The sequence below is a fragment of the Callithrix jacchus genome, chromosome 16, assembly GCF_049354715.1.
Source record: "Callithrix jacchus isolate 240 chromosome 16, calJac240_pri, whole genome shotgun sequence".
Taxonomy (NCBI): domain Eukaryota; kingdom Metazoa; phylum Chordata; class Mammalia; order Primates; family Cebidae; genus Callithrix; species Callithrix jacchus.
The window spans coordinates 57,675,458-57,687,973 of NC_133517.1; the positions used below are offsets into that span (position 1 = coordinate 57,675,458).

Here is a 12,516-nt window from a genome sequence, read left to right on the forward strand (position 1 = left end):
GGGACCAGCAGGCACCTCAAGCTGACTCTCAGGCAAAAAGAGGGGCCGGGAAGTCACCCACATGGAGAGTTGTGAATTGACCAAGCAAAAGCTTTTTGAGATTATTCCATCCAACTTTGGATGTCTGCAAAACACTGCATTCTGAACAGATCTGTCTCTAGCCTCATACGGCACGGTCAGGCTAGACAGCACACCTGCTGTGGGCTTTGGGATGCGAAGCAGCAGCATCTAGAGTCGGGGAAGCAAATGCTGAGCGGAGGGAAGACTGCCTACGGGGAGAAGAAAGACAGCAAGTGCTCGTTGGGAACGCAGGCACACACCACTCCCAAGTCTTTCTTTTTAGACACTGTAATTCATCTAAGTATATAGGTTTCTATTTTGGGAGCTTGGAGATATATATACACCCACATGCATATTTATATGGGGAGAGCTCTATCTATACATTTATATGTCTATATATAGAAGGTGATCCAACTTGAGCTATATGCACACACACAGATTTTGCATATATATAAATATATATATGTACACACACACGCATATCACATATATACATATGTGTTTATTCCGTATATCATGTCCTAGTTCCCTAATAAACACTGGAAGCTTTCCTGTCTGGGCTATTTATTTCAGGCAGTCTCTCACCGTGATTGACACTCTAGAGTGTGCATGTGTGTGTGTGTGCATGTGTGCCTCTCATGCTTGTGTGTATTTCATCTATTTTCTGTAACTTTTAAAGAGGCTGCGTGGGCTTTGGTTAATAGTATTTTATCTGTAGTGTTTGCAGGGAACCTTGCAGAGGAGTGAACAAAGTGCCTCTCGTGTGTGATGCGCACTTGGTGCTCAGGAGCCGGTGGCTGGCTGGACAGTGGACATTTGTCTTCAGTCCTGCAGGCCTGTCTAGACCTAGGCTGTTGTCTGCCTGTTCCTCCATCACCTGCTTCCCTTCTCCCTCCAATGCTTATGGGAAAAGCCCTTTAGATGGTGTGATTTGTCCAAGGAAAGAGTCTGTGGAGCTTCTAGGACAGGCCCTGCATGAGAGGGTGGGGGCTTTGGCCCAGTTCCAGCAGACCCAGTCCAGGCCCCACGTGTCCAGGGCTGCTGCTGCTGACATGGGGCACAGGCACGGTGGCAGGGAGTGGAGGCTTTGGTGGTGGTGGTGGTGGTGAGCTTTTTGCCTTGGAGGGTCTTTAAATGTGTTTCTGTTTTCTCCACCCTCTATCAGGGAGGCAGGTGCTCACACCCATCCCCAGGCCAGGCTGAGGTGGGGCTGTTGCAGGGTTTCCTCATTCGTGGGCAAGTGTAGCCTGCAATTGGGTGAGGAGCGGGAGGAGCTGGCTTCACAGCCCCTGTGTATTTGCATGTGTCTTTCATTCTGACTGAATTAATTGCATTGATTCCATCCCTCCGCCAGGATGGAAATTGGTTCCATTTGTTTTTCACCTCACCCTTGTGCGTGTGTGTGGATGGAAGTGTTTTCCCTGCTCAGAAACCCTCTATTGGTTTTGCTGTCTTCCATCAGCTGGCATTCAGCTTTGTTGGCAAAAACCCTTGGTTTCAGAAAACTGGTGCATTTGCACCTCAGGAACCCTCTGATCTGCTTCTCATGGTCTTGCACCTTCTTCCCTCCCTGTTGTCAGAGCTTTGTCCTGCCTGTGCACCCACAGTTGCTGGCATCTGGGGACCCTGCAGGGCAGGGATGGCTGCAAGCCCAGATCTCGGCACACAGTCATTTCTTAATAAGTCATCGCTGAATGCATGATTGAAAGAATGAATATTTTGATTATCTGGATCAGACAGCTTCAATAGCTTGTTAATGGATTGATATAATCGATTTGCATGATCAAAGGAGTGGATTGATTTGTTGTGGTCTTGAACGCACAGCCTGCCTTACAGCCAGCCTCCTACCTGCGCTGCTCACCCCAAGTCTCCTCCACAGGCAGTGTCAGGGGTGGCCCGCTGGGCACAGCCCCAGCACAGCAGGGATCGAATGAGGGAGGTGGAAATGGGCCTCCTCCACGTGCAGCTCCTGGATGGCCTTGCATCTGTCAGAGTTTTGAATGCATCAGTCAGCTTCCAAGGTGGCTAGCATCGTGTCTGCTGACACAGATTAACTAGAGCTCAGTTAAATAGTTGCCATTTCTTTCAGAAACAATTAAAATTGTATGTATGTGGGGGTGAATTTCTTTAGAAGTTATTTGTAAATATCCATCTTCATTTTTCATCTTATTCCTGAGATAATGTATTCGCTGCCTCCACTGGATTTAGGATATAATTCACCTCATCCTGCCAGAGGCAGTCAGTTCGGAGGGATAAGTCCGAGTTTCTCAGGCTGGTGCCAACTGGTGGGGCCTGGTCCTGGGCCATGGATAGGAAAACAGCAGCACAGCCCGGCTAGTGCTCTCCTGGTCCCCCTCCTCCCGTGGTGCTGGCTGCTGCTGAGGGAGGTGGAACTAAGAGTTGAGTTCAATCTGGGATTGATCATTGATCGCCAGCTTCGGTGGGGAGCCGCGAGCACAGGCCGGCATCGGTTCTCACTGGGACTGTTCACACAGCCCCTACCACTTCCGACACCAAGCCGAGCTGTCTGACCCTGGCTCCTCTTCCTGCAGCCTGTAGAGGTGTTTCTCCACATGACGAAGTTCAAGGCCCATCATGGCCGGGCCAGACCCGACCTCTTGGCCTTGGCTTCCGCTTGCGGCACCCACGCCTTCCTCCACGTCTCCCTTTGGACCTTCCCAGTCCCCATGTCCTCCGAAGCCTTCCCTGGCACCCTGGTCCTTCCTGCTCCCTCTTCCGAGTGTCTCCTCCCTCACTGTGACCCATGGGCTGGCTTCCTGGGCTCATCCACCAGCCTGGGAGCCCTTCAAAAACAAGGGTCCTGCCTGGCATACCAAAGGCCGCAGCTTATCTGTCGGGTCTGCTTAGCTGCAAGTACCAGAAACTCCCCAGGAAGAGTGGCTTTAGTCAAGCTCACAGGTCTCTGTCACATTAAAATCTGGTGGCAGACAGGCCACAGCTGATGGGACCTGCCAGTGCCAGGAACCTGGGCACAGCCTGGGGTCGGGACAGCTGCTCCAGTACCACAGGGAGCACAGAGGGAAGGAGGCCTCCTGGAGTTTGTACAACCCCTCCCCCTTATTCCCTTGGCCAGACTTAGTCACAGTGCCATACCTGCCTGCAAGGGAAGCCTGGAAGTAGAGGCTCTATGGATATGCCCAGCTAAACATTGGAGTTCCATTCTTCAGTGGGGGAAGTGGATATTAGGAAGCAATTAGTCATCTGGCACTCCAGTGCATTTTAATGTCGCACTCTTTGATGGAACCCATGTGTGTTTATAAGGGCTTGGGGCAGGAAGGCAGTGGAGCAAAGGTAAGGGTGTGTGTCTCTGTTAACCACCACCCTGGGCCTGCACTTCACCCCACACAGCTCCTTCCCTCCTTCCCATACCCTACAATGCTTGGTGGCATTCCCTCATCCCTGAGACCCAGAAAAAGTAATTCATCCAAGCCATTCAACCATACAACCAGCAGATGTTAAACCAGGGGTCAGTCTAGCATCTCCTTAAAGGTGACATCATCCTTAGCTGCCTCAAATTGGAGAAACTCAGCTCCAATATGTGCCAGTTGGGTGGTAGTACACACAAGAAACGGTGATGAATCCAGGCAGGGCCAGGAGACAGGGCAGATTAGAAGGTGTGGAATGTGGTGCTGGTGGCTCAGTGCGGCACCAAGCTACTGACATGAGCTGTGCCAGGCCTGGGGACAGAGTGACGAGCCAGGAGCATAGGGGTGGCTGAGGCCTTTGGGCCAAGCCTGGCCAGCAGGTTGCTGCAAACAGCTGGGGGCCCAAGGCATAGGTGTCGCATTTATAAGCAACCTGGACCTTCTGAAAAAGCAGGAGAAAGCCTGGTGAATGAGACGGCCCTTCCCTCCACAAAATGAAAAACAACTATTTTCCCCAGACTGTCCTGAAGCTTATTTCAGTCTACACTCCTACAAGCAGTACAGGCCAGCAGAGCACCTCTCCCGCTCTCCTGCTCTTCCCCGATTCTCTTCCTCCTTTTCTCTTCCTGAATTTAAGGTGGAAAATGTGGACTCTGTGGTTTGTGTCCAGACAGGACCAGCCAGCCACAGAACAGGCCTTGCCCACCACTCACCCTGCACAGGGCTCTGCATACCCTCCTTTCTTGAAAATTAACAGCCCCTCCATTTTTCACAGAAAGAGCAGGGAAGGAACATTTTGATGAAATAGAAAAGCCTGATCCTTCTCTCATCCTGTGACATGCTTAGAGCCCAATTATTTCATGTGGGGAGGACAAAGTAGGGAGCCACCCTGGTTCGACCCCTTCTCCTGCCAGGCACTCTGCCGAGAGATGGACATGACCATCACGACAGCCGGGTGTGGTCTCTGGTGCTCTGCTTCACAGAGGAGGTAGGTGGGGCTGGGGAGGCGCAGTACCAGTGGGGCAGGAACAGAGTTGGGATTCCACAGCTGTCCTTCAATTTTTCCTCCCAGCGACGAGGAGGTTTCCTGATGAAAGGCACTCTGGGACTCTGGCGGGTGGGCATAGGCACCTGCCTGCCTGCGGTTCAGTCTCTGGGAAGCTGCTGAAGCCAGAAGAAGCTCACAGCCCATGCCTTCTGAAGACCGGGAGCCAGGCCGAGTGGGGAGGACAGGATGAGATATGCCACACTCAGGTAGCCAAGAAACAGCCAGAGAGCACCATATGGGGAGTGAGGGCCCAGCCTGGAGCCCACAGCTTATCGGCCGTGACAGTGGCTGGAGGCTGCTCCGGTGAATCAGCACACACTTGGTGGCTTAAAGCAACACAGATGTATTCTGCGGTTCCAGAGGGCAGAGCCAGAAGTCGGGCTCCTGGGCTAACACTGAGGTGTCACAGGGCTGGTTCCTTCCGGAGGCCCTCTACGAGGATCCATTCCTTGCCTTTTCTAGTTTCCAGAGGCCACCTGCTCTCCTTGGCTCCTGGCCCCTTCCACCTTCAAAGCCAGCCGTGGCTGGTCCAGCCTTTCTCTTGCTGCCCCTGCCTTGGTTCTGATGTTTCTCTCTCTCCTTCACTTTTAAGGACCATGGCAATTACATGGGGCTCAGCTGGATGATTCAGGATGAGCTTCGTGTCTCCAGGTCAGCTAACTGGCAACCTTAAATCCCCTTTGCCATGGAAGAACACCGATTCACAGATTCCATGGGTCAGGATCTTTAGGAGCACGCGCACTCCCTATCACACCTGCTGTGAAGGACAGAAATTCAGAGGAGTCCAGCTTCACTGGATGCACATGTGGACATTTCAGGGCTTTTCCCATCTGGTTCTGCAGATACCTGGAAGTCCCAGAGAGCAGTGAGCTGGAGACCAACCCTGGGGGGTGGTTTCCTTGCCCTACCACCCCCCTGCTGACTCTAGGAGTTCACGTCTCTGAGCCTCAGTTTGTCCATGTGTAAAATGAGGCCAGTGATCTCTGCCTTGTTTACTTTACATGACTGTTTGTTCAGCAGATTCCCAGATGCCCACAGCACGCTATGTGTTCTTCTGCTTATCCCTATCTGTTGATTGCCCACCATGTGCCAGGCATAGCATTGTACAGGGGGTGTAAACCAGCAAACAAGACAGCCCAGTCCCCGCCCTCCAGCTGCCTCTACCTGCACTGCCAGGTCTGGGGGTGGGCAGTGGCTCGGGCAGGCCAGGTTGGCTGAAAGTATCTGGCAGGGTAGGCCCAGGCTGCCACGGACCTGTTCGTTCACCTGCCCCTGCCTTAGCTTCCTCATCTGCAATGAAAATCCTCTTAGGATTGGAGGGAGTGACATGACATGAGACCCCATTGTAGGACCTGGCAGGGCAGCTGCAACATTAGTGACTGTAAGTGCGGAAGTAGGGGGACCCACTAGCTGACCAGGACGCCTTCCCAGAAGCAGAGTGGCCAGCACCCTGAATCTGCCTATGGGCAGAACACTAATGGCAGGGCAGAGCAGTGGAGGGACACCTCTCTGTGCCACAGGTGCTCCTGTGCTCCCCCTCCCGGCCCCTCCTCCACGGGAGTCCAGCCTTCTCAGGCAGTGGGGCTGCTTTGATGTTGGGCCCAGGCATGAAGGTGAGAGCCAGTGTTGATTCCATTTACAAATGTGATGAGTCGCCTGCCGACTGTGTTTATTTGTCAGGACTGCCGTGAAGCCCATGTCAGTGGGGGATACCTGCGCGATCGAAGCCAGTATCTGCTTTGACAGGATTAAGAAGTAGGGTTTGCTGTTTCCCTTAGAAACTCTTGCTGTTCAGTTGGAATGTGAAGTGTGGAGGCCTGGCTGGTGGGCTTCTCCTCCGGACAAAGAGCTGGACAGCAGTGGAAATTCTAGAGCAAGTGTCCACAGGTGGGAAGCTCCGGGCCCAGGCTGTTCTTTAAAAAGCAGGAAGACCAGGAGAAAAGTTCCCAAGGCCAGCAGCAGCAATATTTCAACAGGCAATGAAATGAACTCTCCCTGCAACTGTCAAGAGAGAAGCTGCAAATTGGCCAGGTTGATGCCAGGACAGTCTTTTAAAAGCACAGCTCTGACTGGTGGCCAACAGCCCAGCACAGACTTCCTAGCTTGTAATGCGAGGGCCTCGTGGACCGGCTTCTGCTCTTTTCTGCTTTCTCATTTTAAAGCTCCTGCCTTTCAACTAGGCTCATGCTGCTGTGTTTTCCAAAGTGGTCGGGGCTCTCCCAGGTCCCAGGTCTTCACTCGCTCAGTCCTCTCCACCCCAAGTCCCCAACTTCCCTCCTGCACTGTCTAGTAAACCTGGACATTGTCCTGTGGCTTGTCATTCATAGGTTCCCTGGGCTGTGCAGCTAGCCGGGGCTGCTCCCTGGTGGGTGGTGGCTTCATGCTGGGACTGTCACATGGCCTTGGGGTACTTTAGGGGGCCATGTTCCCCACCGACCACTGAGCTCCTTGTGAGTGGGCAGGGCGCAGCATGGGGGTACCTCCCACCGGCTTCCCACTGTCAGTACTGTGGGTTCTGGGGATTCTGCCTGCGCCGGGAGCTCCTTCATCCATGAGGTGCCTGTGACTACATCAGGAACAGAGGCAGCTGTCAGCAGCACCACCCTCCCTGCCCGGCCAGCCCTGCCCTGGGACAGATGAGCCAGAGCCTGCACTCAGCAGGTGCGCTGAGCAGGAGCGTTCCCGTGCTGGCGGACTTCAGGGGTCAGCTGCTCCTGCCCGGCAAGCAGGCATCCTAGGGGAGACGGGGTGGGGGGAAACATGGTGGAGTGGCAAGGCCCGCCAGCCCCCAATAGCAGGCTCCTGCACCCTGTGTGCTAGGCAGAGCAACAGCCCCCAAGACGTCCACATTCCCAGCCCAGGACCTGTGAGTATGTGACCTTACATGGCAAAGGCAATCGGGTTGCAGATGCAGTTAGTCTGTAATCAGCTGACCTTCAAGCCTGGTTATCTGGGTAGGCCCAGGGCAATCACAAAGGTCCTTTCAGAGGAGAATAGGGAGGCAGAAGAGGCGGCGGGAGTGATGTGATGTGCGAAGGACCCCAGGAGGGAGCTGGGGCGAGGGGGCTGTGGGAAATCCCTCAGCGGGAAAAGGCAGCGAGGGGTGGATGTTCCCTGGAGCCTCCAGGAGGAATGTGGCCCTGCTGACATCCCGACTGCAACCAGGCGAGGGCCATTTCAGACTTCTAGTGCAGAATCACAGGAGAGGGAATTGGTGTTGCTTTAAGCCACAGCAATAGGAAACTAACATATCCCCTCTTACGTCCCAGGCCCCAGCATCAGATCCTACCCTTCCAAGCACCCTAGAAGAGTGGTCCAGGAATGTCAGAGACAGGCAGCCATAGAAAGTAGCAGAAAACTCTGGCCTTGGGCACAAGGGAAGGACAAGCCTGTGAGAGGAAGCCAGGCCTCGGTGAGGGACCCCGGGCAGCGGGCGGAACAGGCTGCCTGTGCCTGTTGATTGACACATCCGAGTAGGGGCAAGGCCAATAAATAGTGTGAGAGTGTGGACTGTGCCACGCCCTTGCTGAGAAACCTCCCATGCATGGAAATCATACGCCGTCCTGGCCCGAGTGTCCGGTGCAGAATCCCTATTCGCATTTTGAATGCCCGCTGAGGTGTTGGGTCAGTCTGTGTTTCTGGTCTGTGCTCCAGGCACACGCTGCCCTTGCCGACCTCCACTTTAGTTGTGCAATTTCCTCATCCACATCCACTATGTCTAAGCTAGCTCCTTTGCCTCCTTCCAGGCCCTACTCACATGGTGCTTTTGCCATGAGGCCTTAAGCATTTGAGTCTTCATGGAATCAACTCACATTCCCAGAATCCAGAATCACTCCTGATCCATAGGAGATGTAGAATCCATTCTGTTGGAACCAGTGATAAATGAGTGGACGTGAAAGCAGGCCGAAGTTTGCCTCCCCGCTCCTCTGCTCTTCCTCAGCATCTGAGAGGAGCGGCCATTGCCAGCCCCCTCCCTGCAGGGAAGCTCCGCACAGGGACCCAGGGCCCCTGCAGCCACACTGTCACAGCAGAGGCCTCTCCAAGGAAGGACGTGGCAGTAATAAGGTCTGCTTTTGTGTGGTTCGCATCTCCTGGCCCTGCTTTGCCAGGCTGTGGGATGGACTGTGCAGTCCAGGGGAATTCAATACAGACTCTGTGGTGGTGCCCAGACCGGTGGGACTTTCCACGTACTGTGCTTTCGGTGGAAAATCACCACCCTCTGTGGCTCTCACTAGAGAAATCAAGTCATGCTTCATAGCCAGGGTTTCTTTGGAACACCATCTCTCAGAAAATGAAGTCCGTTAGCTGTAACATAGAAAACTGCCATGAAAGCAGCAGCCGGGAAGGGAGAGGCCATTTGTTTGTGTTCCTGTCCCAGGGCCTGGCACCAGCTGGCACTTTGTGTCTCTGGAATGGACCATGCCCACTCTCCCTTTGGATGGGCTGTTGAACATCCTTTGAACTTGAAGGCAGTGCCCGGAAGAGCTGAAGGCAGCAGCATTTCAGCTGTGGCCTGAAGGGTGGTAGATGCCCCTAGGAAACAAGCCATGAGAAGAAGGAACATGCCAGGATCATCCCCTTTAATGGGGAGTAGCTACTGTGGGTTCTGCGTGTGACTATGAGGAGGGACCAGTCTCCCCTCTACTGAGCCCCTTCACAAGGCCAGAATGCTTGACCCCCTGTCTACTCCCCTGAGAATCTGTCTCGAGCCCTCCATTTCTTCCCCATGCCCCAGCCCCACAGGGACAGCCTGTTGGCCCTCACTGTCCTGTCTGCCAGGTGGCCTGTCTGTCCCCTCTTGTGGCATGGACTTGGCTTGTGGAAAGCAGTGTCCGCCCTGGGGCTGCGTGGGGCTCCTTGCCTGGGTCCCGTCCTGCTGCACTCACTGCCCAGTCTGGTGTCTCATTCCAGAGCGGTCTCTACGATGATGGCATGACCACACTGCTCATGTCCCCTGAGAATGTCCCCAGTGCTGAGCAGTGTCCGGCGCACAGAACACTCCCTCCCACTGTGACAGAGGGAGTGCCCGGGCCCAGGCCTGGACCATGTCCCATCAAGCACAGTGCTAGGCCCAGCAGTCAGACCTGGGAGGGCATCTGGCCAAAGATGCGCCCTGAGTGAGAGGTCGGGGCTGAGCCATCCTGGGAAACTGTCTGGCATGATTCAGGAGATGATGCTTCTAGACAGAGCCTTCCCTTGTGAAAGGGCCTTCCACTTTGGCCTTCTCCCAATGTGGCCATGTGGATTTTGCTCCCTGGCATGTCCCCCTCGCTGCACATCAGCTGACCTGAAGCCTCAGTCACACTGCTGGTACTGGAGAGGCCCTGGGCCTCTCCACAGCAGGGATGGGTGGGAGAGCAGCAGGAGGAAGAAAGCCGATGTCTGAGTTCCTAGGCAAGCTGGGGCTATCAGGCCTCATTGAGAGAGCCTGTCAGAGATAGCCAGAAAAATCCCTTTGATGGGCCACGAGTGCTCCATGAGGCTCCTCCTCCTCCTCCCAGAGACTGGGCAGGCCTCCTCGGTAACCTTGCCACACCCATCATCACGGCACAGCCTCTTCCCGGGGAGGCCCAGCCCCGAAGGAAAGTGGACTAACTCTGCAGCCAGGGAGCCCATGCCAGGTTGGTTTGTAGGCTTCCAGATTCTCTTCTTGAGTGGCTTCGAGCAGCCCGTGAAAGTGGCACACACCAGAGAGGGCCCTTGCACGGCCCAGGCCCACTCCCCAATTGGTCCCGCTGCACCCCACGTGCCCCAGAGGTCATGGCCTTCGTTTACTCATTTGCTTATTCGTATTTTGGGCTATGACAGTAAGCATGACAGATGTGATCCCTGTACCGTAGAGCTTACAGTCTAGCAGGGGAGAAGAACCACAAAGGATGTGACACTTCAGCGCCATGTGTCAAGTGCCAAGTGGGAGACAGGTACAGCACCGCGGGCAGGGGAAGCTTCCTGGAGGAGGAGGCGTTTCACCTGAGAGCTGCAGGAGGAGGAAGAGCTCTCCAGTCACAGGGAGAGGCATGTCATGGATGGGGAGGGTGCAGCCAGCGGTTTTGGGCTGTGGCTGTGGGGAACGGGGAGAATTCCATAAGGAGAGAGAAGGGTCCTGTTGCAGAGGCCTGTGCATGCAGAGACCCCTCTAGACTCTGCCCGGGAAGCAGTGGCGTTGAAAGCTTTGGGTGTGTGATCAGATGTGCCGTGTGGAAGGAGCCTGCCGCTTGGGCCAGAAGAGAAGGTTCAGCACGGTTAGAGATGGGGAGCCACGAGGAGACCGTGTAGCCACCAGGCCAGGAGCTCCTACTGGCCTGAACTGCTGCGCCAGCTCTGTGGACACACACATGGGCTGACTGAATGGGCTCCAGAAGGAGAATCTCGGTGGCCAGTGAGGGGTGGGGAGAGCAGAGGAGGGCCGAGGGGCTCCTGGCATCTGGGTTGGGTTCCTGGAAGGACGAGAGACCAGGGGTGTGGGGAAATGGCAGGGGACAGCCACGTGGGTATGTGTTGAAGATGTACCTAGCTAGGACTCAGCAGCTCAGGAAAGCCTTGGGCTGGAGACAGGCCTGCCTTCAGGGCCCAGGCCCACTCCACAGGTCTCTGTGAGGCTACCCAGTGGGAGCAGACAGAGGTGGCGTGGGCAGAGCCCTCTGTGGGCATGCGAGCCTCCAGGGGGCTGGTGGGGGAGTGTGTTGTTGAGTTCCTGCCATGGCAGGAAGTCCCCCTCAGAGCTCCTCTCTGGCCCCATCCGGTTTCTAGTTTTGCCTTAGACACATCGCTGTAGGAGGACAGGGGCCTTTTTGAAGCACTGTTGGGGGCTGTAGTGGGCTCTCAGTTGGGAGCTGGAAGACCCTGCTGCGTGCCAGCTGTGCACAGGGGGTGGTAACTCTGGTTAGTGTGCTGCCTTGACAGGGTGTCACAGAGAGGAGCATGGCCCCCAGCTGGCCTGAACACCGGCGCAGGAGGGCTCTTGCATGCGTGTCATGGTGATGGTAAGAGCTGTAGTCCAGCCGTTCTGTGCTTTGCGCGTGTGTTATCTTGAGCTTAAAGTTTACCAAGCATTTCTCTCTTCACTTCCTGGTTTTTCCCTGAACTAACTCCACCAGTGCATAGACTATTAAACCTTACTGCCAGCTGTGTGGGTCCTGTTCCTCGCTCCAGTTCTCACAAGCAAGCGGGACTCGAACCCAGATCACTAAGCTCCGAGTCCTCGTTGTCATTTCTCTTTTTAAGAAAAAAACCCCACAGAGACAGAAGCAGCAGTTCACATGAAGCCTTTCTGACCTCCCTGGAGGCGGTGGGGTGCAATCATGTCTCACTGTTTCTGGCAATGATGGAAAACATCAGGGGTTTGTAAAGATTTTATTTTTTAGTTTACAAAATGTCTCCGATTAGAAGCATCCTCCTGAAAGAGCACTGTTTCTTCCCATAACTGCATGCATGCTGAGATCTTGTGGAGCCTTGGTGTCTGCTTATGGGAATTCCACAGAATGTCCCAACTGAGGCTCGAGAAGCCACGCCCATCTCTCTTTAGTTCTCTCTGGAACTGGGATGACTCGTGTGAGTTTTCAGTCTCCCTTAGCCGCCCCGTGTGGTTCCAGCATCTACATTGTTGCATGGGAGCAGCTGGGCTTCATGTAGGCCTGGGCTGGACCCTGCCTGCCTCCCCGAACTTTGTACTTGCTCATGGAAGCTTTTCCTCCTCCTCTGGGTCTCCGCAGTGACTTTCCACACAGTTGCCCCTGGGGAGGATTACAGAAAACACATGCATGGAGTGCCTGGCACAGGGTCAGAACCAGGATGGGCCCTGCTCCGGGGCTTGAGATAGAAAGCTGGTTCTTCTTCCAGAAATGCTTCCCTTTGGCGGGGTTTGGTGGCTCACACCTGTAATCCCAGCACTTTTGAGGCCAAGGCGGTTGGATCACCTGAGGTCAGGAGTTCAAGATCAGCCTGGCTAATGTGATGAAACCCTGTCTCTAATTTTTAAAAACATAAAAATTATCCAGGCATGCTGGCAGGTGCCTGTAATCT

General features: G+C 54.6%; 1 protein-coding gene across 17 annotated transcripts in view; it reads left to right on the forward strand.

Moving 5' to 3' along the window:
• Positions 1 to 12,516, forward strand: part of TRAPPC9 (trafficking protein particle complex subunit 9) — a 714,602-nt gene that overhangs the window by 601,220 nt on the left and 100,866 nt on the right. The window lies entirely within an intron of this gene.